The sequence below is a fragment of the Anas platyrhynchos genome, chromosome 21 (genome assembly GCF_047663525.1).
Source record: "Anas platyrhynchos isolate ZD024472 breed Pekin duck chromosome 21, IASCAAS_PekinDuck_T2T, whole genome shotgun sequence".
Lineage (NCBI taxonomy): Eukaryota > Metazoa > Chordata > Aves > Anseriformes > Anatidae > Anas > Anas platyrhynchos.
The window spans coordinates 1144445-1165246 of NC_092607.1; the positions used below are offsets into that span (position 1 = coordinate 1144445).

At 35.5% G+C, this 20802-nt stretch overlaps 1 long non-coding RNA gene across 2 annotated transcripts in view; it reads right to left on the reverse strand.

Annotated features, from left to right (window-relative positions):
- LOC139999210 (uncharacterized) overlaps positions 1-20802 on the reverse strand; it is a 47800-nt gene that overhangs the window by 15288 nt on the left and 11710 nt on the right. The window contains exons 3-4 of one of the 2 annotated variants that reach the window (XR_011804459.1): positions 15497-15546; positions 13532-14927 (exon numbers count right to left, since the gene is read on the reverse strand). This is a non-coding gene — a long non-coding RNA (uncharacterized lncRNA). Of the gene's footprint in view, positions 1-13513; positions 14928-15496; positions 15547-20802 lie in introns of those variants that run through there. The other variant, XR_011804460.1, reaches the window with a different exon arrangement.

Below are 20802 nucleotides of genomic sequence, written 5' to 3' on the forward strand. Positions count from 1 at the left end.
TTCTTAATAAGCACAAAGCCAAACGTTAGTGCCCTGAAATCCTTTAAGAAATGGAAATTCAATCCTCAGCACACATGCTTTTGTCACATGTTTCTGGTTTTATTTTATTACAAGCCACAGCACCAACACAAAGCTTGAGTACAAGCACAATATTTCATGACTGCTGCAAAGTAAGCAACAAAATATAAAAATCTGTTTAGTAAAAAACTCGAGCAGTGTCTGCCTAGCTATAGTGGTGCTTCAAATATCTTCGGATTAGTGCCAAAGTAGTGCAGTATATGATTTAACAAGCACTTCAAATGAAGTGTTTATTTCATTGGTTATTTTATTTCATACACCATTCCCCCTAGATCTGCTAAAACATTTGAGAAACAGTAAAATGTAGTGGCAGACACACTAAGCCATACAACAATCTACTGAGGACTTTCTCAGACAGAAAGCTACACAAGGAACAATAATGAATAGCAAAGAAAAAAAAAAAAAAGAATATTGTAGTATGTTCAAGGAGCCAAGGATGTAGGCAGAAGAGGAGTGATCTTTTGGCATAAGGAATAAATTTAAGAAGCAACAGCTTTAGCTTTTAGATCCTGCCTCATCTGAACCAAGGCTTGTTGGACACTGTAGAAAAAATTCTTTTGATGTCCACAGGTTAGCAGTACTTTGCCTGAAGCCATCCAGGGGTGAAGCCTGATTTTTTCTTTGCTCAGGCTGCCAGCACATAAACCTGAACAGAAAAGGTGAGGGCCATCAAATTAGAGCAACAAATTTGCTGATTCCCAGAACACAAAAGACAAAATACCAGGAATCTTCAGCAGAGATGTATCCCAAAGCAAAGAAGTGGGAGGAACATATACTGTGGAAGTGCTTATTTCACCCTTTCTTTTTCCTCCAAACCTTGTAGACTTACACCACACATAAAATAAGAACAATGATGCCTCTCTAAGTATGGGAATGGGAAGAGGGAAGGCTAGGCACAATGGTCAGGAATGTGATTCCAAAGCCAAACATAAACACCTATAAGTTTGTGACAGATCATCTAACCAGACTGCTTCTGAGGAGTGGAAATAATAGAGGCTATCTTATAGAGATGCTTTGTAGTATTGATGATTCTCCAGGCTCTTATTTTTTCTTCACAACAAACTGCATTTATTAATGCTTCTGCATTTGCTCTGTTCTAAATTCCCTAACTACTTGCATCTTTTCCTCATGTAGGGTTCATTTTGAGGGTTCACTTTCTTTCTTTCTTTCACATACACACATTTTTAAAAAAATGCAAACCACAATGAGCTGAATATTAGTTGGACTCTAACTACAACTCTACTAAGCTAGTAGAGTTTTCTGTGCCTACCAGCAATTGACATCCGTGCCTTACTAGAAGTACATAATCTACAAATTTCATAGGCATGAGTAAGATGTCAGCTGTCCAGTTGCCTGCCTGTATGAATAGCTCTTCCCCTTTGTATTCTTTTTCAGCAAGGTTTTTGACCCATTCTCATCAACTCTTCCTATTAAAAATGATATAGAGGAAATTTGTTTATTCATTTCTGACATTTGTGGGAGTCTTGTTCATTCGTTACTAACAAAATAGAGCATGGTTAGTCATTAGCATGTTGCCTAGCAATGGCAACAAAGAAAAAAAAAGAACCTCCAGTGCTCTGCAGCAGGCACAGTCCTTTGAAGTGTTAATATTAAAATTTCTGAGAATGCAACAGAGTTCCTGTGCCAGACAAACAAACAAACAAACAAAAAAGTGAGGAAGAGGCCTGCAAAAATGGAAACAGAAAGAGGGAAGGGAGACATTTCCTCAGTTTTCCTGAAATTTTTAATTGGTATTACTCAATCAGTTGTTAGCATCATTATTTTTAATTGCTATTACTAACTTTACAAATTAAATACATTATTTTGTAAACACACTAGTCCTTCTCTGAGAATGTGTTGGGAACAGCCCTGAGCAGGAAGCACCTCTCCTATGAAGACAGGCTGAGGGAGTTGGGGTTGTTGAGCCTAAAGAAGAGAAGGGTCTGGGGGGACCTTACAGTGGCCTTCCATTACCTAAATGGGGCCTACAGTAAAGCTGGGAAGAGACTCTTTATCAGGCAGTGTACAGTGAAGGGGACACGGGGTAATGGTTTCAAATTTAAAAAAAAGGTACATTTAGATTAGGTACTAGGAAGAAATTATTTATTCTAATGGTGGTGAGGCACTGGAACAGGTTGCTCTAAGAAGCTGTGGATGGGATGCCCCTGGAAGTGCCCAAGACCAGGTTGGATGGGGCTTTGAGCAACCTAGTCCAGCAGAGGGTATCCCAGCCCATGGTAGGGGATCAAACATGATGATCTTTAAGGTCCCTTCCAATACAAACCATTCTATGTTGATAAGACAGGTGGAAAATTTAACCCCTTAACTAATACTCTTAAGCGTTGAGTTTGGCTCCTAAATTCACTAGGAGAATATGGGAACAAACAAACAAACAGACAGCGAGACAAACAAACAAAAAAAACAAAACCAACCAAACAAAAAAACCCTTTGAACAGTCTTTCTTGCCATTTCACTTTAGCTGCAGTGACTCTGAATCTAAGCATAGTCCTGTAAGAGTTAGGAGGAGGTGGGAAGGAATAAATAAAGGAGCAATAAACAAGATAGCACTTTACCCTGAAATTAATTCAGATCCTATGAAAGAACAACCTTCACGTGACAGACTTCTGGGTGCCATAAAAAGGTGGTTGTTAGAATATTACAACAAATTTCCATAAGACTAGAAGCTTTGTGCTATCTCATTAACATGGCTAAAAAAGTAAATATCACTCCTGCAGAGGTTTTAAAAAATATTAAACAACAATAACAACGAAGCTATGTTTCAAAAGAAAAAGCCAACCTTTTTTTTTTTTTTCTGTGAAACAGATGCTAAGCTTTCCAACAAAATTTACTCAAAGAAAACAACCTTTTTGTTTTGAAAATTAATTTATTAAATGCTCTTTTAAGGTTTTAGAAAATAAATACTTAGTGATCAACAACATATTTCCAACATATGGCTTAATTAAATCAAATTGATTTGTAATCTTACAAAGATACTAAGGAATAAAACTAGCTCCTTAGCCTTTAGAAAGGTCGTTCTTTTTTCCCCTGATTAAAACTCATAATTAAATTACAGCAGCTATGTTTTTCATCAAGGAAGTGGTTAAATTACTAATGTTATATAAATACATTACATGCTAGCTCAATAAATTAGAAAGAACAAGGATAATCTGGTTAGAATCCAATTCAGAGGAAACTGTGGGCGGATCCTTGTGTGCTAAGGATCCTTGAGCTGTGTAATGGCATTATTGGATGTGCCTAAATAGTTACAAAACTGTGTCTGTAGGAAGCCTGGAAACTATCAATGCGTTCTGCCAGAGCGAACTGGCAGCAAACAGAACTGGAGGTGTGCAGAAATTAGAAACGAGTGGGAGATAAGAGGTGACAAAGTTTGTAACATGGTAGAAGGGATCATAAAAACTAACTTAATGCCTTATTCGAAAAAAAAAAAAAAAAGTCTCTTTACTAGGTGAAGCTGTGTCAGCTGTGTCCTGTTGTTTCTGTACAGTTCACAGAACAAGCTTTAGAGACTCTGACTCCTAGTATCTGAAACTTTTAGTCAGTTTTTACTGAATACAAGATTCAAAATCTCAGGTGTATTTAATGATATGCATCCATTTCCTGCAAGTGCAAACTTGCTTCTGATCAACTTCTTAGAGACACTAGAAAAAATGAGGGCTTCATGGAAACTGGGCAGGTGTTTGTGGTCATCTAGCACAACTCTATAACTTGAAAGCAATTACTTGGTGTAGCTGGGAACCACTGAAGAACTAGTGAAACTGTTTCAGCTCCGTGGTGTGCCAGGTTAGTTCCTTGCTCTGTTTAAACAAATGCAAGAATTTTTCACTACATCTTTATCTCACACTTTGCATTTTGATTTTGAGGAAATGCAATATTTTTATTTAAAAAGAAACCAAAAACAGGCATATGAGGCCTTAAAAAAAAAAAATTATATATATCATCCAAGTAAACTGTATATTGACAGATTCCAAACTTTGACACACCTCAAACGAGAACATCTGTAGGTCCTCTGCAGTATGTGAGGCAAAATGCACTCCTAAGACACAGCTTGAGGTTGCCTTAAAGTAGAAACTGTTGGTAATTTTTGTTTTTTGTTGTTTTTTTTTTTTCCCCACGTGCTGACTTTGCAAATAAGTAACTTCTTTGGAAGCCCGTAATAGAAGGCTGTGAACATTGTGTATGCAGTATTTTCTTAAACTCGTGTTCCTACAAAAAAAACACACTTCTAAGCATGTAAAAGCTTACTTTTTCAGTGGCTATGGCTGTACAAGAAAGATATATAGGGAGACCTTTTAGAAATTAAAAGAAAATCAAAAAAAAAAAAAAAAATTGTAGAGCTTAGGGATATGGTTTAGTGGGGACTGTTAGTGTTAGGTTAGAGGTTGGACTCGATGATCTTGAGGTCTCTTCCAACCTAGAAATTCTGTGATTCTGTGATTCTGGATGGCCATTTACATGAGAAAGCACAGGATAAATAAGGTTCATAAATTATTCACAGCTCACCAACAAAATTTAGGGCATCAAATCTTTTTAGAAATTAAATGAGAACTGCTGGCAGAGTGATTCAATTTATTCCCCCTGAAGGGAGAGAAAAAATAATTTCCAATCTTCTAATAATTCTGATTTCTTTATTTTGTCAAAATTACCCTAAAAAGGAACCAGTGACACATCACACTGTCACCAGTACTGGTATTAACCGTCTTGCTACAGTTCCGATGTTTCAAGGCAGATAACATAAGATTTTTTTGATTAAGTCTTTCATTTAATTAATGAATAAAAATGTCTGGTATTCCATTTTCTGTGTGAGTTACTCACATTAAATGGAATTTGGCCAATTCAAAAGCCAAATTTTTTTTGCAGCTTTAGAAAACTGCTGGTAGTGAAGTAACAGTCTGCAACCCTGTCAGAAAAGCAGTCTGTGGTGTGCATCAGAACATTCTAACAAGCTGGTTTTTAAGCTGTTCCTAAATCTTCCTCTGTTCAGGATCTGAATCTACCACTATTATACTATGTGAAAAGTTCCAAATTTAGGTGTTATCTTAAAACAGAGTAGGGCTTTTCACCTCCAGAATCTTTTTTTTTTTCTTCTTTCAAAAGAAGAAGAGCAAGACTTTGCTCTCCCTCCTTCCAGCTAAGCTAAGGTTCTTGCTTCTTGTGCCGCAATAAAAGTTATGATGTAATCCTTATTTTTCCACATATACTATCAAGGCTTTATTAAATTAAATCTTATGATTAATATGGCAGTTACAGAAAGGAAGCTGCTGTCATCATACAAGGAAGCATTTCCAGAACCATTACTCTCTTCCTCCCTGCCCTGCCTTCTTTAAGCCCTTTCCTTCTTCATGCCCACACTGTTTACAGAATCTGTCTTCAATAACTAGTTAAAGCCAAGAAATATCTAAAAGGGAACGAATTGTACCTGCTTCTTCAATGCCTGAAGAAGGTGCAAAGTTCTGCAAAATCTGTGAAGTGTGAAGTATAGGAAGGTATTTGAAGCACAAAATCTGTCATGAAAATGAAACAGGCTGAAAAGGCTTTGCTATTTTGAGGCACCTCACAGGACTAGTCAGATTAGTGAGTTAGTTCTGCACAGAAGCCGTTTGATTTGTTTAGAATGTAGTAATTTCTTACCGTATTTACAGTACCCCCAAACCATGTATCTCTTCTCTTTCTTTTAGGAGGTAAATAATGGACAGAGAAAAATGGCTTCTCCTTTCCCGTACAAACTAAGCCTGGGCCATAAAAACAAAAACAACCACAGATTTTACAAGTTTCTGAAGTTGTGTATTTTTTAATGTATTTGTTGTATCTGCACATACGGATTCAGTATTTATGTACTTGCAGACTGTTATGGTTTAATTTGACACTTCTCATCTTTCAAGTGGAAAATTTTTAATGATGTGTAAAAGTCAAACATAAAATTGTGAACAGGATGGGTTTTTTGTTGTTTGCTTTTTTGTTGTTGTTTGTTTGTTTTTGCAATCATTTTTAAGCATGTTTCTTGAAAGAATCTTCCCTTAGTCCTACCCATACTTAAAAAGGTTTTTCTATTTGTCAGTGTTTGCTTCATTTAAACAAGCTGGTACCTCGATTTTCTAGTGCACTTCAGCACACTGAAGTCATTCTGACTTCAAAAATTAATTTACCTGCCTGTCTATTTCATGAGTAATTAGTTACCAACTACTTTTATTAAGAAGCAAAACAAAACAAAACAAAATGTAATGTGTGCAATGAAGTGACCTGGATTGTTTTCTGATAGATAATCTATGCAAGTAGATTGAGGACAGTATCTACCCTAGACCTCCACTGTAGAAGAGCAAACTTGGCTAAGATACAGGCCTGTGGCACCAGGTTTCATATTGGTCTATGCAGATTATGAGGTATTTTATCCTACAGAAATAAATTACTGTTCTAAATCTTCAGAGTACAGAAGAACAGATTGGAGTGCAGTTTTGTTACATTCAACAATAAGCAGCCCCATATCATTTTAGAGCATCTAACAAGTTTTTCCACCCTCAGCCTTTGACAAAGATTTCATTTTACAGACTTTTTACCTGTTGAAATCTTTTGGATACAGAACCAATGACTTGATTGATTCTTCTACTGATTTCTTGTGTAAGTTCATCCTTTGTATAACAGGAATAAAAAAAGATGAAGCACATAAGAATTCAGCCTCACCTTCACAACCAAAGTAGATTGTTTGCTGACTCTCAATGTCCAATATGGACTGTGTGGATATTTGCCAGGCTAGACTTAAACAGCAGAATATGAAACGTCATAAACTCATATTCTGTTTCAATTTTTCCTCTTCTCAAAAGACTGACAGCAGAAGGTGGTCAAAATAATGGTATTTAACATGATCAAATGATTGCATCTGAACTTCCCAGCTAACCTTCTAAAGGGGCTAGTGCAATCTTTGGTTTGGGGCAGAATACAGAAAAAATAAATAAATTTTATTGAAAATTATCAGTGCACTTATGCTGCAGTCACTAACCTTTCAGATAACTGAAAACCCTTTCCAAATTGTGGAAACTACGTTAAAATACTTGAAGTCTTCACGGATTCTTGCCTGCTAGCTGTCTTAATCTCTGCTAATACAACTGTATACTTCTACACTACTAGCCCTGCTATGGAATGTGACAAATTAGTATTTTAATTTGGGACAGTCACAATAGCAGCTTCCACTGGCTATATGTATATTTGGTAATCATCATTTTCAACTCAGATAACAACAACTGGAAAAAGAGTCAACCGCTCTGAGCAACCATATATTCATGATATGTCCATCCCTGGAGATATTAAAACTTGACTGGACAATTCACTTAACAAGCCAATCTAAACTGATCTGGCTTTGAATATGACAGTTAACAAGATGTCTTTCAGAGACCAAATTATATACTTCTGATTTCTGTTTTGTACAAGTCCAAGCAAACATTCCCAGCAAAGACATAATTTTTTCCACTTACAGGTTTGGTACTATGGAAATGGACTGTAGGAGCACACATATTGATGTGATGGAAATATAGAAGTTCCTGTATTGTGCCTTGAATTGGTGTTACAGCAAGACCACAGGGACAGACTCTGAAGAGTTGAAGACTTCTAACAGTATTTAAAGGCAGTTCTCAGTGCTTTTGTATTCTAACATATGATGTTTGGATAGATATTATTTCCTCTCTTCATTTTCAAAATGCATCATTTTTCTCTACTCCTGCACAGAATTTGATACAACATGGATTTTAAGATATTTTATCTGCTGTATCCCAAACAAAAATTAATTTATTCTTTTCCATGGGTAGAGAAGGAAGGAGATGACACTGGCCTAAAGCACTTGACTTTGCCCCGCATCATGTAATATTTCAAAATGATGCAATAGGAATTTTCTTCAGATGGAATCATTCTGTCATCAATGGTCTTAGCCTCAGATGTATCATAGCATCTATCTTCAGTTCTCAAAAATGTCCATGTAATCTCAATGGAACAATGATCCTTGAATCACAGAATAGCAGGTGAGACTGGATACAAAAGGGCCTTTCAGCTTGTGCTCACCAAAAATGTTATGACTATATTTCACAAAGCCATCTTCATCACTTCTTTCCTATTATGTCCATCTCTAGCCTCTACCACGCCCACAACTCTTCCTCTTACTACCACAAACTCCGTTTTGAAGCCAGCCTATTCTATCTGATCACAACTGATAAGCACTGGCTGTTGATACTTGTCTCAGCTCAGCACAATGAGAAGCCAATGACAAGATAAAAACAGATCTGTTCGAGAAGCAACTCAGATGATCTTCCAGTGGTACAAACTACAACTAAATATACACTCTTCCTTCAGCTGGAAAGACAAAATATATGAGCCAACCCTTGGCAATCATAAACATGAGCTTTGAACTCGGCAACCAACACTACCCTATTAGCTTGCATATCAAACACATTTCCAGGGGTTCATAGACAGAGATCAGAAAGCCAGTCTAATAAATATAGTTCTTGCCTTTGAAGTTGGAAGTGTTGAGGCCTACTTTGATTTATTTTTGCTAACAGAAACTGCACACGTAGTTGAAAGGAAATAGTTAAAAAAAAAAAAATCAAAACAACAACAACAAAAAAAACCTGCTGAACTGCTGCTGGAAAGAAAACAGAAGATTACATGTATATGATTGATTACTAGCCAGCTACAGTACATTGCAGAGCAGCCATAACAATTGTAAAACAAAATAAAATCAAGTGCTACACATGCATAAAAAAAAAAAAAAAAGAACAGACACTGTCAGAAAATAGAAGTGATGGGCATCAAGGGTTCACTTATTCCTTGATGTTACAAGTGATACTGATGCACAGCATCTGGAGCATGCGCTGCCAAGTTCCTGCTATAGTTTGAGTAGAGAAGATGAAGGTTCCCCTCAGCTGCATTCACTTCCAAAAATGTATTTATATATCTCTCAAAACACTACGGAAAAATAGAGCCAATTATTCTGAAACAGAAAGGCCATGTCCTGGCTCAGTACCCATACAAACATAATGGATTATCCAGTTGATTTTAAAAGGGCTTTAAAATTTATGCCGCTGTTCTCCCTCTATTTTCTACAAAATTTTCTCTGCAAAGGTTTGCACTCAGCTTCAGGGTGGATATAAAATTCACACCACCTTATCTCCTTCCCTCAGCTACATCTGAAGCTGTGCTTAAAACCATAAATAACCCCATCAAGATGGCTATTTTACTGCAAGCTTTCAAACCTTCATACACATTTTAGAAAACACGGACAACCTGTGTATTGATTACTGTTTTGAGGTTCCATTTTGCATGGACCTAGCCAATTTTTTGGAAGGGTCCGCAAACCAGCTGCCCAGGTATACAGAAAAAAATCTGCATGGAAAATTCTTTGTACACTGTCCTCCCAGTTTCCTGCATTATCTGCTCCCTTGTGACACTGACATAATACCTACATGCTGTTGCTTCTTTACTTTCTGTTCAGCATCACGTGTTCTCTATCTACTGACTGTCACTGTAAATGAAGCAAGTTATATATTTTTGAATGACACACTAATTTTCAGAGCAAAACAGTCAAACTTAGGGACAAGGCTGGTGCAGACCAAAAGTAATATTCCCCCTCTGCTGTACAGGTGACAGAGCACTGGCACAGGTTGTCCTGAGAGATTGTGGGGTCTCCTTCCTTGGAGATCTTCAAAAGCTGACTGGGCATGGTCCTGGGCAGCCTGCTGTGGCCGGCACTGCTTGAACAGCAGGTTGGACAAGATGACTGCTAGAGGTCACTTCCAAACTAAAATAGTCTGCAACTCTATGAGATGTGAGATAAAGTAGAGAAGAAAAAAATAAGTCCAATTTGGCAGGAATTTTGGATAATCTTCTATTTGTCAGAGAGATCAAAGTAACTCTTTACTATAAGTGATCAACTGTGCACTAAGGCAACAGACAATAGCTTGTAGGTGTTGGCTTTGTAGGTGTTTTTGTGGCTTTCTCCTATCACTGTCTATGACCAGAATAAGCATTTGCATGACTATATGAAAGAGGATTTTTTTGGTTTTCATCTTCATCATTAAGAAAGAAACCACTAACAATTTACAGAGATCACAGACAAAGGAACTAAATGACAGATGGTTCTGATTTTTAAGCGGCACAAAGTACCCCAAAACATTGGAAAGTAGAATTTACAAAAGGCCTGGCTGCCTAAACTAATGCTGAAATTGGTAAATTTCAGTCCCACAACTGATCATTCACCTGTGATACTACACATAGCTTTACAAGCAGCACCTGCTTCAGGTACAGTTTCAAAGAAGCACATTTCAAAAGTTTAATATCCTTTACTCAGGATTCATTTTGCACTGTTATAATTAATTGTGTGTGACCTGTACATAAGCTTAAAAGGTTCTAAGACATATTATCGACAGCTATGGCAGGCACAGAAGATTTTGAATATTGAACATTAGAAACTATTTTCTCCTTACATTTACACCTAAATTTAGCAGATTTGTTTTAAAGAAAAAGTTTAAGTACATGCCTATTTGTTGAGAAGCCTAGATTACAATTTTTTTCTTTTCCAATCTTCTGTTGCAGAGGTGGAACTAAGCGGTTGGTTGCTTCCAACCTTACTGAACTGATTCCATCTGTTTACAAAGAAAACAGCTTGACTTTTTTCCTCCTGGATGAAAAACAAGATTTTGTTTATAGCAGGATGGCATAAACCATCTGCAAGGCTCCTTCAGATCAGTGAGAGTGATTTAACTTCCGTTCAGTACAGCTGTAGATCTTGTACAAACTTAAAGCTGCTTTCATTTATAATTCATAAAGGATTGACCCCAGTTTTCCAGATGGATGTATATGCTGAAAAAATGTGTCACAGTCTTCAAAGGCTGTGATTTTGCCATAGCACACACTCGTTCAAGTTATGGCCTATTTTATGCTACTACCAGTTCAAAATAATTTAAATAGCTCTGACTAATTTAAACAAAGCAACAATAACATAGGCAAAAAAAAAAGCCCTCTCAGATGCCATTAGTATTTATGTAAGGTATCCTTCAGCTAGTGTATGTATTTTGATAAATAGATTCTTCATTTAGTTAAAAGAAATATTAGGGTACCCCAGTAAAACAAACCAAAAGTGAAACCATGAATTTGCAAAGTTGCTTTAGAATTTGACATTTCTGCTATTGGATTTCAAAACATATGTGGTATTTGACAACAATAAAACAAAATTAAAAGACCTTATAGTATACTGGGAATTACGCACTTATGATTGTATATATTCTAGAAAACAGCTTTATTTGTTGTTTTCATAACTACATACATTTATAAAACAACAGCAGAGAATCAGGAGGTAAGTACTGATATAAATATTTAGGTGTATCTCTTTAAATAAAAAGCAATTAGCCTTGATAATAATTTTGTTCTTCTGTCATATGTGAAATGTTGACTAAGATAATGGATGTCATTCCCATATGAATCATTATACTTACATATTTACAGAGGAGAAAGTTTCTTTGTTTTAGAGATAAAAACACTAAATTGTGATCCTACTTGCTTAGTCTTTGCATTGAATTTAATCGGAAAATTTTGTCTGACAATTCCAGATATTTAATACACATACAGCTGAGGAGCAAAAAAGTAAATAAACAAACAAACAAAAATCTGTAAGATCACTAGAACTACTAGTATAATACACAAAACAAAAAGTTTAAATATAGTTTTAGGATGAACAAGTAGATGTTTTAAATGAGTACATTTGGATGTCGGCATTCACACTGATCAGTTTAAAATGGCTTCTGTCAGAGAGGTAGAGATAATTGAGCTTTCTTTAGCTGGCAATCTTGAATCTGAGTATTAGTCACTTTTTCATTTCCAAAGTCATTCTTAGGGAGAAAAAAAAAAATGTTTTTTTTTTTTATTTATATATTCAGCTGTTCGAGACATTTATGCATTAATATAGAAATTAATGCATTAATATGGAAAAAGCATTATGTTTCAGACTGAATATGTGTATGGAGAAAAAGCAATAGGAAGTTTTTATGATTAGAATAATCAGCTACAATGAAAATAAAATCTGTAACTAAAAGAAACCAGCAGAAATCTTTGAAAATTGCTACGTAAACTGGTCTGGATGGATAAGTCTGTATGCACAATTAGCAAGAGGGCAAAGTTCTGATATGGACATTTACTGACTTAGAATCATAGAATCATAGAATATCTTGAGTTGGAAGGGACCCACTTGCTTCATGGAAACGCTTCTTCTGAAGAAGAAGCCAGCATACTCTCTTGTGTTAGAAAGGGCCAACTGCAGTGTGCTGTTTGACACCTATAGCAGTAACACTTTGGTATAAACATAAGCCATCAAGCCAATAGCAACAAAAAAAGTTAAATAAAAATTCACAGGAGATAGTATATGCAACCAGTGCTTTGATGTGAATTTTTAGTTTTAAGGCCACAGTAGCTGATAAAATGTTAACAACAGAGCTATATGATACAGCTTGTAGAGTAACCTGGATAGGAATAATCATATTTTATGACACCTCTCCATCCCCACTACCTCTGGAATATTGGGTAATCCAGAAAGTATTAAGAGACCCATTTGAATTTCCTCTCTGTCACAGTGAAAATCACAAGGTACTAATAAATATTATATCACAGCCACCCACTATAAGTGTTACTATAACCCAAGGCACTGTATGTCCTTCTCTACTAGCACCATAAATAACTGATTATGACACTCTAGGGAAGGTGGGTGGTTATTTTCAGTTATAAGCAGGATCCATGTTCAAAGAACAGATTACAGATAATTATGTGTGCATTTATCTCTATTAATTATTCATTAATAATTATGCATGTTTATGTCTCCTGTCAGCTCAGCCAGCAAATCACTGTTTTGAAGACAGTCTCATCATAAGACAGCTGGAAGCAAAATGAAGGCTTACACTCCATCTTTCAATAAACAGACACTATGCATTTTGTAGAACCTAGATATCTTCTAAATCAAAGTGTGTTCTACCTTACTAAAGTTTCACCTTCACCTTGTAAAATGCAAAAAGCTGAAACAGGAATACGACCAAAAACTTATATGCTTTCCTGATATTTAAAAAATAAAACATCAACATACATGTATATGCAAAATAATAACTACCAAACAAACAAACAAAAACACTTATTATGAATATTTGAAAGGGTCAAGCCAAAGAATTACTAGAACTTGACAAAACAGTAACAGTCCACAGTCACTTTACTGCAGAGTACTGAATTTCTTTTTAGATATCACTAAAAAGGAATGAAAAGGAATGAAGGGTACATCTGTCTTTTTTCCTGTTGGAAAGAACAGAATTTTTTTTGAGCCATAATTACTAGAAATGAGCAACAAAAAGGGAACAGGTCCTTCATATCACTCCCGCAGTCATCTATGCCACAGAACCACAAGTTCCAAGTCTGTGCTTACCAGCAGTAGCTGTAATGATAATCAGCCTCAGAATATTGCTGTGTCAGGACAGAACTGAAAATACAATGATTCAGCAAATCATGAAAAAGTTCACTGCTCTGTCAAGAGAATGTCACAAGATTTCACTGTTACATACTTTCCCATCTACTTCAATTATAATGTACATTTTAAAAATAATCTAGTTTATATTAATTAATACTAATTAAATATAAACACTTTACCAAATCAGAGCTATTGCTAGATAAATTTATTACATAAAATAAAGTGTAGGCACTTTGTAGGTACTGAAATCTCTAAATCTTGTTAACAGTATGCACTGAGCATGTATGGTGAATGTGTAACAGGAAACTCTGTACCACAGCATGCCAGAAGATGAAGCATCTTATCTGCACAGTCCCTTCTCAGGACACTTCCCCAGCTGGCTCCAAAGGCAGAGTTGCTCATGGAACTGCCACCTAGGCTGGCCATGACAAGGTGCATGTGGAAAGATAATTGGGAAGTCCCAACATGCTAGTCTTGTGATTTCACCACTGAATTAGACAGTGAGAATCTGCTCTACAATTGTGCACTTCAAGCTTTATCTTTTAAAACTAATCTGAATGAGGTAGGCTTTTGTTTTTATATTACCCCATCAGCTGAAAAGAGTTTGATTCTATCATGCTGTCCTAACTTGGAAAACCTTACCTCTGCAGTCATTTACACAGAATAAGCAGATTCACTCTGCACAGACATCAACTGACATGATAGTTCAATCTCATTTCTCAACTTTTTTTTGCTGGAAACAGTCTCTTTGTACTGTTGAAGAAAATTCCCCTGGAATATACTACTCAATTTTATTCAAATGTACTGTTACTTTTCAAGCATTTCCAGATAAACATACCTTCATTTTAAAAACAGCAACATAGTAACACAGAACACACAAAAGAGGAAGCCGGTGCGTAAAGGACATATGCCTTCAGTTATAAACCGAAATGATAAAGTTATGGGAAAAAAAAATCCAACTTGCAATGCTCTCTTCTTTACTCCACACCAATACATGTATAACTAATTAAAAGGGAAATTTATTATTTCTGTAGCTTCATTTCTTCTACTCTGTTACCACAGAATTTTGTTTTACTTCTGTTATTAACAAAAATGCTTAAGAATAGCAGTATTTATTATACAAATACTGTTGCTTAGTGCGTTTTCTAATACATTTACGTTAATTAGGAAGAATTTATGCTTGCACAGAAAATTCAATATATCTTTCCCTGTTGCATTTTGTGTCTCTTAATATCTCTTAGTTTTCCTCCTCCTTTTTCTTCATTTCCAGGAAGTTTCTTGATCTTTGATTTAAAGTCAAAATCTTAAAAGTTTTGGCTCTCCTCATCAAATCATCATCATCATCTAGAAGAAACTGAGAACCATAGCTTGCTTTAGTTTTTTGAAAACATTTTGGGGAAGGAATGGAATAACAATCATTAAATATTTGTAGTCATCAATATAAAAATAAGCTTTGTTTCTGCTTCATTTCTCTCAGTCATTCTTCACGAATCTTCACCCATCACCACCACAACTAATACTTCATACTAACAGCATCTGCTTAGCATATTCTTTTCTATAAACTTCTTGTGGAAAGCTTTACCTGAACCTTGTTATGTAACTTAACATCAACTTTTCCTCACAAGTCCATTTAATGACATTATTACTTGCAGTCTTGGAAGCAGAAGGCAATCTAATCCTTGTCTTTCGGTTCTACTCAGTATTTTCCCCAGTGAACAACTAGTCTGAGTACAACGATTTACAAATACTGAGCTAGTGTCTTCCTACACCTCCCAATTTGTCTCAGAAACTATCCTTTCTGAAGGTCTTATTGCCTGGCATAGGACGCTGGTGCAATTGCTAGGCCATCCCTTGTGAAAGCAGTAACTAATGCTCTTCTTTTAAGAAACGCAGCATTCCTCTGAGTTAATAAATACAACTTACCTTGCCTGAAATTCCCTTCTTTTAACTATTCTTGCCATCTTCTCCCAAGTCTGTAAAGCAACAGAGGCCATAAGTGAAGGAAGAAGAGGATAAAACATGGATGGAAACACAAATGGCAGTCACACACTGTGCAAGCAGAGATGCACTTTTCACACTGTGGGAGGCCTCAGTAGCTGTTCAAACAGCAGGGTCTGAGTAAATCTCAGCTAGTCTGCCATGAAGAGAGTTATTACTCCCATTTCCAGGGAATTATAGGCTACCTGGTATAAGAGACTAAGAAGCAAAAGAGGATGATGTCTCGAACTCTCAGCAGAAAAGGTTGTAGCCACATTTTAAATTGGCTTAGAAAAGAGCATCCTGCAAAAGCAGGAGAGCACTGTTCCAGGGCCAGCCTCCTGGAAACCATCTGAGACATCTCTGCAGCTGTGGTCCTGGCAGTGGGCAGAAGGGAAGGCCTTAGCAACACCTTTCTCCAAAGACCTTTCTAAAAGGTTCTGCACATGCAAAGTAATGGCTACTGGCTTATTAATGTGGTTATAGCTTGTTTTGTGATTACCTGAAATACATGAATACGGATATGCATGAGATTTTATGCCAGACCTCCACAAATCCACAAGTGAGTTCACTGTGAACTTCTACAGAAGAATTTTTTTTCTTCTAATAGAGAAAATAGTTTACTAAAAATAAATTTAACTGGAAAATACATTACACTTCTGAAGATCTAGCATGTTGGAACTTTGGATTTCCTGTCAAATGTCATTGAAGCACGAAACAGTAAGATTTGAATCCTGTTTTAATTGAAAATATTGCTACAATTTCAACCAGGAAACTGCTAACAAAGCTTTCATAATAAAGATTTTAAAACAAAATTGTTTGTTTCTAAACTCTACACATGCACTCAGTTTTATTTTGACTGAAAATGTAATTATATTCTTAAAGGCAAGAATTATATTCTCTTAAAACTGAGACTACTGCTGAATTATGCCAGTTATACAGCCATTTCAAATTCATATTGAGCTTTTTTTTTAAGAGAAAATAAATACTTCCAAACAATCCTTTGCTTCAGAAAATATAAGCATCCTTTCATGATAAATTTGTGTGTGTGTGCATGTACAAACACGTATCTGCATGAAAAAATAATTCTTCCCACAGTACTTGTCTTCAAGAATCTCACTGATCAATCCCTTATTCTATCATCCCTTATTCTATCATGGCAGCAACTAGGAATTAGTTTTATGCCTTGCAGTAGATGGCACCTTTTGTGTTAATCATGCTACAAAGCTTAAATTTTATAGCTAATAACTAAAATTCAACAATGTGAGCGATATGCTAAGGGCCACTTCAAACTTCAGAATAGCAAATCTATTTTCTGCTCATGGTTAAGTGTATTTACATTTCTGGAGGCCTGAATAAAGAGGTCCTATTTACACAAAGGGTCAGCCATTCTTGAATTCTGCATATTGAATGGCATATTTTCTTTTGTCACTCATGGTATGGGTACAGGACAAACAACTCAAGTTCAGGATTTCTACAGATATTCTTTACTTTTTGCAATGTGGAGGTGTGTCATTTCTCTGTTGTTAATGTTTTTAATTCAACAACCTTCTTAGCAAAGAGGGAGTTGTTACATAAAATACAAGGACAGCAGTAACATGAAACTACTTAAATTTAAAACTGAATTATGTTGTGATATTATTGCACACAGACATGAATTCAAGCAAGAAAATGAAACATTTAATAAAGCAAGATGAATAAAAAATAAAAATAAAAATAAAAATAACATTTGCAACTTGTCATGACCACACTTCCTCTCAAATCACTTTTGAAACCTGTTTTCATAACTTAACCAAGACTCTAATCTTGACTTCCAAAGCTTGAAGTCATTTTAAAAAATAACCAACAAATCAAACAATGAACAAACAATTCACAAGAATCAACTCACTTAGTTTGCTACACTGTCCTGGGTTCAAATGATATGACTGAGTTTGGGGAATTACACATCCAATATTGGTATACTACAATTTGAACTTTTGAATTTTTTGAATTTTTGATTTTTTTTCGTTTATTATTATTATTATTATTATTCCTATGGCTTCACAAAGATGGAAACAATTTTGTTTCAAGGGAAAAAAAAAAGTTTTTCTAGTTAGAAAACATTCTGGTTTAGGCCACTTACTTATTCACATTACACTAAAAGAGACCTCAGCATTTCACATGCTTCATTTCTCAGCACTATGACAGGAAAAGCTGTATCTCTAGATAGTCCTGACAATGATATTTCTAGAATTCTGGTAGGAAAAACTCTAAAAACTCATGGACACATGTAGCCCATTCCTGTATGATTCCATTACTTTTATATATATATATTTTTTTCTCCTGAAGTGTTGTCTGAAGTTCTTTCTTTCAGTTTATATCTGTTACATATCTTAAAATACATTGCCCAAATCTGAAATGGACACCTTTCTCTGTGTAGCAGACTTTTTTATGGTCAAATATCTATGTTTCTAAATATTCAGAGTTTTTCTAAACTTCTTGGACTAAGCAGCTGCAATTCATTCACTTGTACCTAGCAGATAAAGATTTCTAGATCTCTGATCATGTTCATTTGTAGCTTTTGAGACACTGGGGATCAACTATCTGGGGGCTTGGCCAGAGTAATTCAGTTAAAATTCAAAGCTGAACTTTGAAAAAAAGCAATGCTGAGCACTTCCATTACCAGGGCTATAGCCCTGTTCATTCATCAGAGAAACAAATTTGCTAAACATTCCTTCTCTCAGTTAGTTTTTTTCTCTAGTTAGTTTGTTATTAAGCAGATAAATAAACAAATCTAATTCTTGTATATTATTCTAGCACTGGCAATTAAATAATTTCTTTCACATTTTTGTGTTTTGTGTTTTTTTTTTTTTGGTTGTTGTTGTTGCTGTTCTCAAAATCATGTTATTTTAAGTACATTCCATTTGTTCTATTTTTCCTGTTTTTGTCACTTTGTTGACTTCTTGATTAGACAAGTCTGTCGCTAAAAATGAAGTTCTCAAGCCATCCACCTTTCTTGTTCTTGCTGTACAAAAGTTGACCTACAGTCTGCAGTATCTAATGTTTTATTTTCTACTTTCTAGTTAGGGATTAAATTCTAGACCTCCTGCTCTTAAATTTTCTCTGAACAGAATGATCCCTCTGGCGTTATTCTCATACAGCACATTTCTGAGTTCCTTGAAATCACCTGTAACCCCTGATGACTCTCATGGAAAAGCATGTTTATGTGTTAAAATATGTATGCTCAGAGACAGCTAGATAAAGAAGCCCACTTTATCGTGCAACCTTAAATCTGTGTGTGTGTGTGGTGGTTCTACTGTGCTAGGCAGCCAAACACCACAACCACTCTCTCACCCCACCCCCCCAATACAGTGTGCAACAGTGTTATCCACCTTTTCTACGATGCATAACTTACGAGCATCACCTGCTATTAACAAGTAAGCAAACACTTTCAAGCTTGACATTTCTTACAAATTGCTATAATTGTCTCATACGCAGAAACAGAGCAAAACCTGCCTCAGTTGTTCTGTTCATGCTAATACAACAAAACAAACTAACCAAGCATTTAATTTTACCATTTAACAAATACACTACTTACAAACACAGAGACCACAATACTGGCTTGTGAAATCAAACCCGATCTCCTGCTTGATTATTTACGTTTCAAAATCTGTCTTCCCTACTGAGACTCTACAGAGAGGTTCAAGTCATTGCAAGTTCTAGTGGAGACAATTGCCTATTCATTTGAAACCACATAAGCATATTTCATCTATACAGCTAAAAAAAACCCACCCATGAGATGGTAAGGTCTTGCTGTTTTATTACAGGGCTGCCTATAAATCAGTCGCTATACAGACAAAAAAGTTTCAAAAGTCTTTTATTATCTCTGAATCAGAAGTGATCCAAGAATCAGCATTTTCTCATTTATCTTCCTTCACTGAACATAATCAGGAATCCTCACTGATCAACAGAATTATTTTGCATAGGTTGGCACATCTGGAAAAAATGGATTGCATCACTCTTCATGCTGATAAATATTTTAAATTACAAACAAACTTTGATTATCATACTTATCCACTTATCCAAAGCATAGAGAAGCATAACTAGAAACATGGGAAAATGATATGCATAAAAGCAACAGACAAATGCAGCAAGCATAATTTAGGTGATTTAAAATGTAAGGATTTGGACCTAAGAAATATTCTGCCAAAAGTCTGTAAAATTTGGTTTTATTATTTACTGAACTATAAAATACAAAGTTTAGAAATGTAAATTTTGCACAGTGCAGATGACACACGATGTGAAAGTAAGCAAGTCACTATCACATTCCTTCAGAGACTGATGACGTCTAGTTGCATGATAAATGTGCCTTAGGGAGGCTGTGGTAAGCTCTCATAGGACTAACATGAAGATCAGTGTTTGCCTTGTGGCAAGCAGGTGTTGGAATAATTCGTTAAGTTTTCCTTTAAGAGCACTGTGTAAAAACAATAAGGCTATGCAAAGGAATAGTAAATGTTGTGAAATAAAAGGAAGCTGATTATGCTAGGTGAAAGGCCACAATCTCCTTTAAGCACCTGCAAGAACAACTGCAAAAATGCTGATGTTTATAAAGTAGCCTGCTGGGACTATAATGAAGATGTCAAAACCTCAGGCGGGCAGCCTTTCTTTAGTCCCCTTAAACCATCTGTGGATAATGTGTGGAGGGGGGGATGATCTCACAAACCATGTAATCACAAATTTCGTGTCTTTTAGTCTCTTAAAACAAATATAAAAACAAAGATCAAAGCCACCATCTAGACTGTGCTGATTGACTTTTTGAAGAACAGCCCAAAGCTAGCATAAGCAAGCACTCAGAGTTCTAAACAATCAGTATCAAAAAAGACTAAACAAGAACATGTTTATCTACCAAATATCTTCTTGTATCCTTTTTCTGTTTAAATCTTCAGCCAGCTGGACATTCAATTTATTGAAAGCATGCCTTCATTTACTAAGAACATGAGTATATTCTTATGGATATGAAAATATATATTTATAGACAAAGTAGAGAGAAAATACATATTAAGCTGTACATAAAATGAGGCAAATGGCTGAGAAAATATGTACTCAGGCAATGCATCAGCTGGTTATCTTTATTTTTTCTTTTTTTTCTTTCTTTTTTTTTTTTTTAAATGGGAAGTTTTTATTACAACTTATTACATAGCTTGTAAAGTAATGTAAAATCTCTGATGTAAAGTCTTATATTTCATATTGAAATGCAAAGAACCTGGAATTAA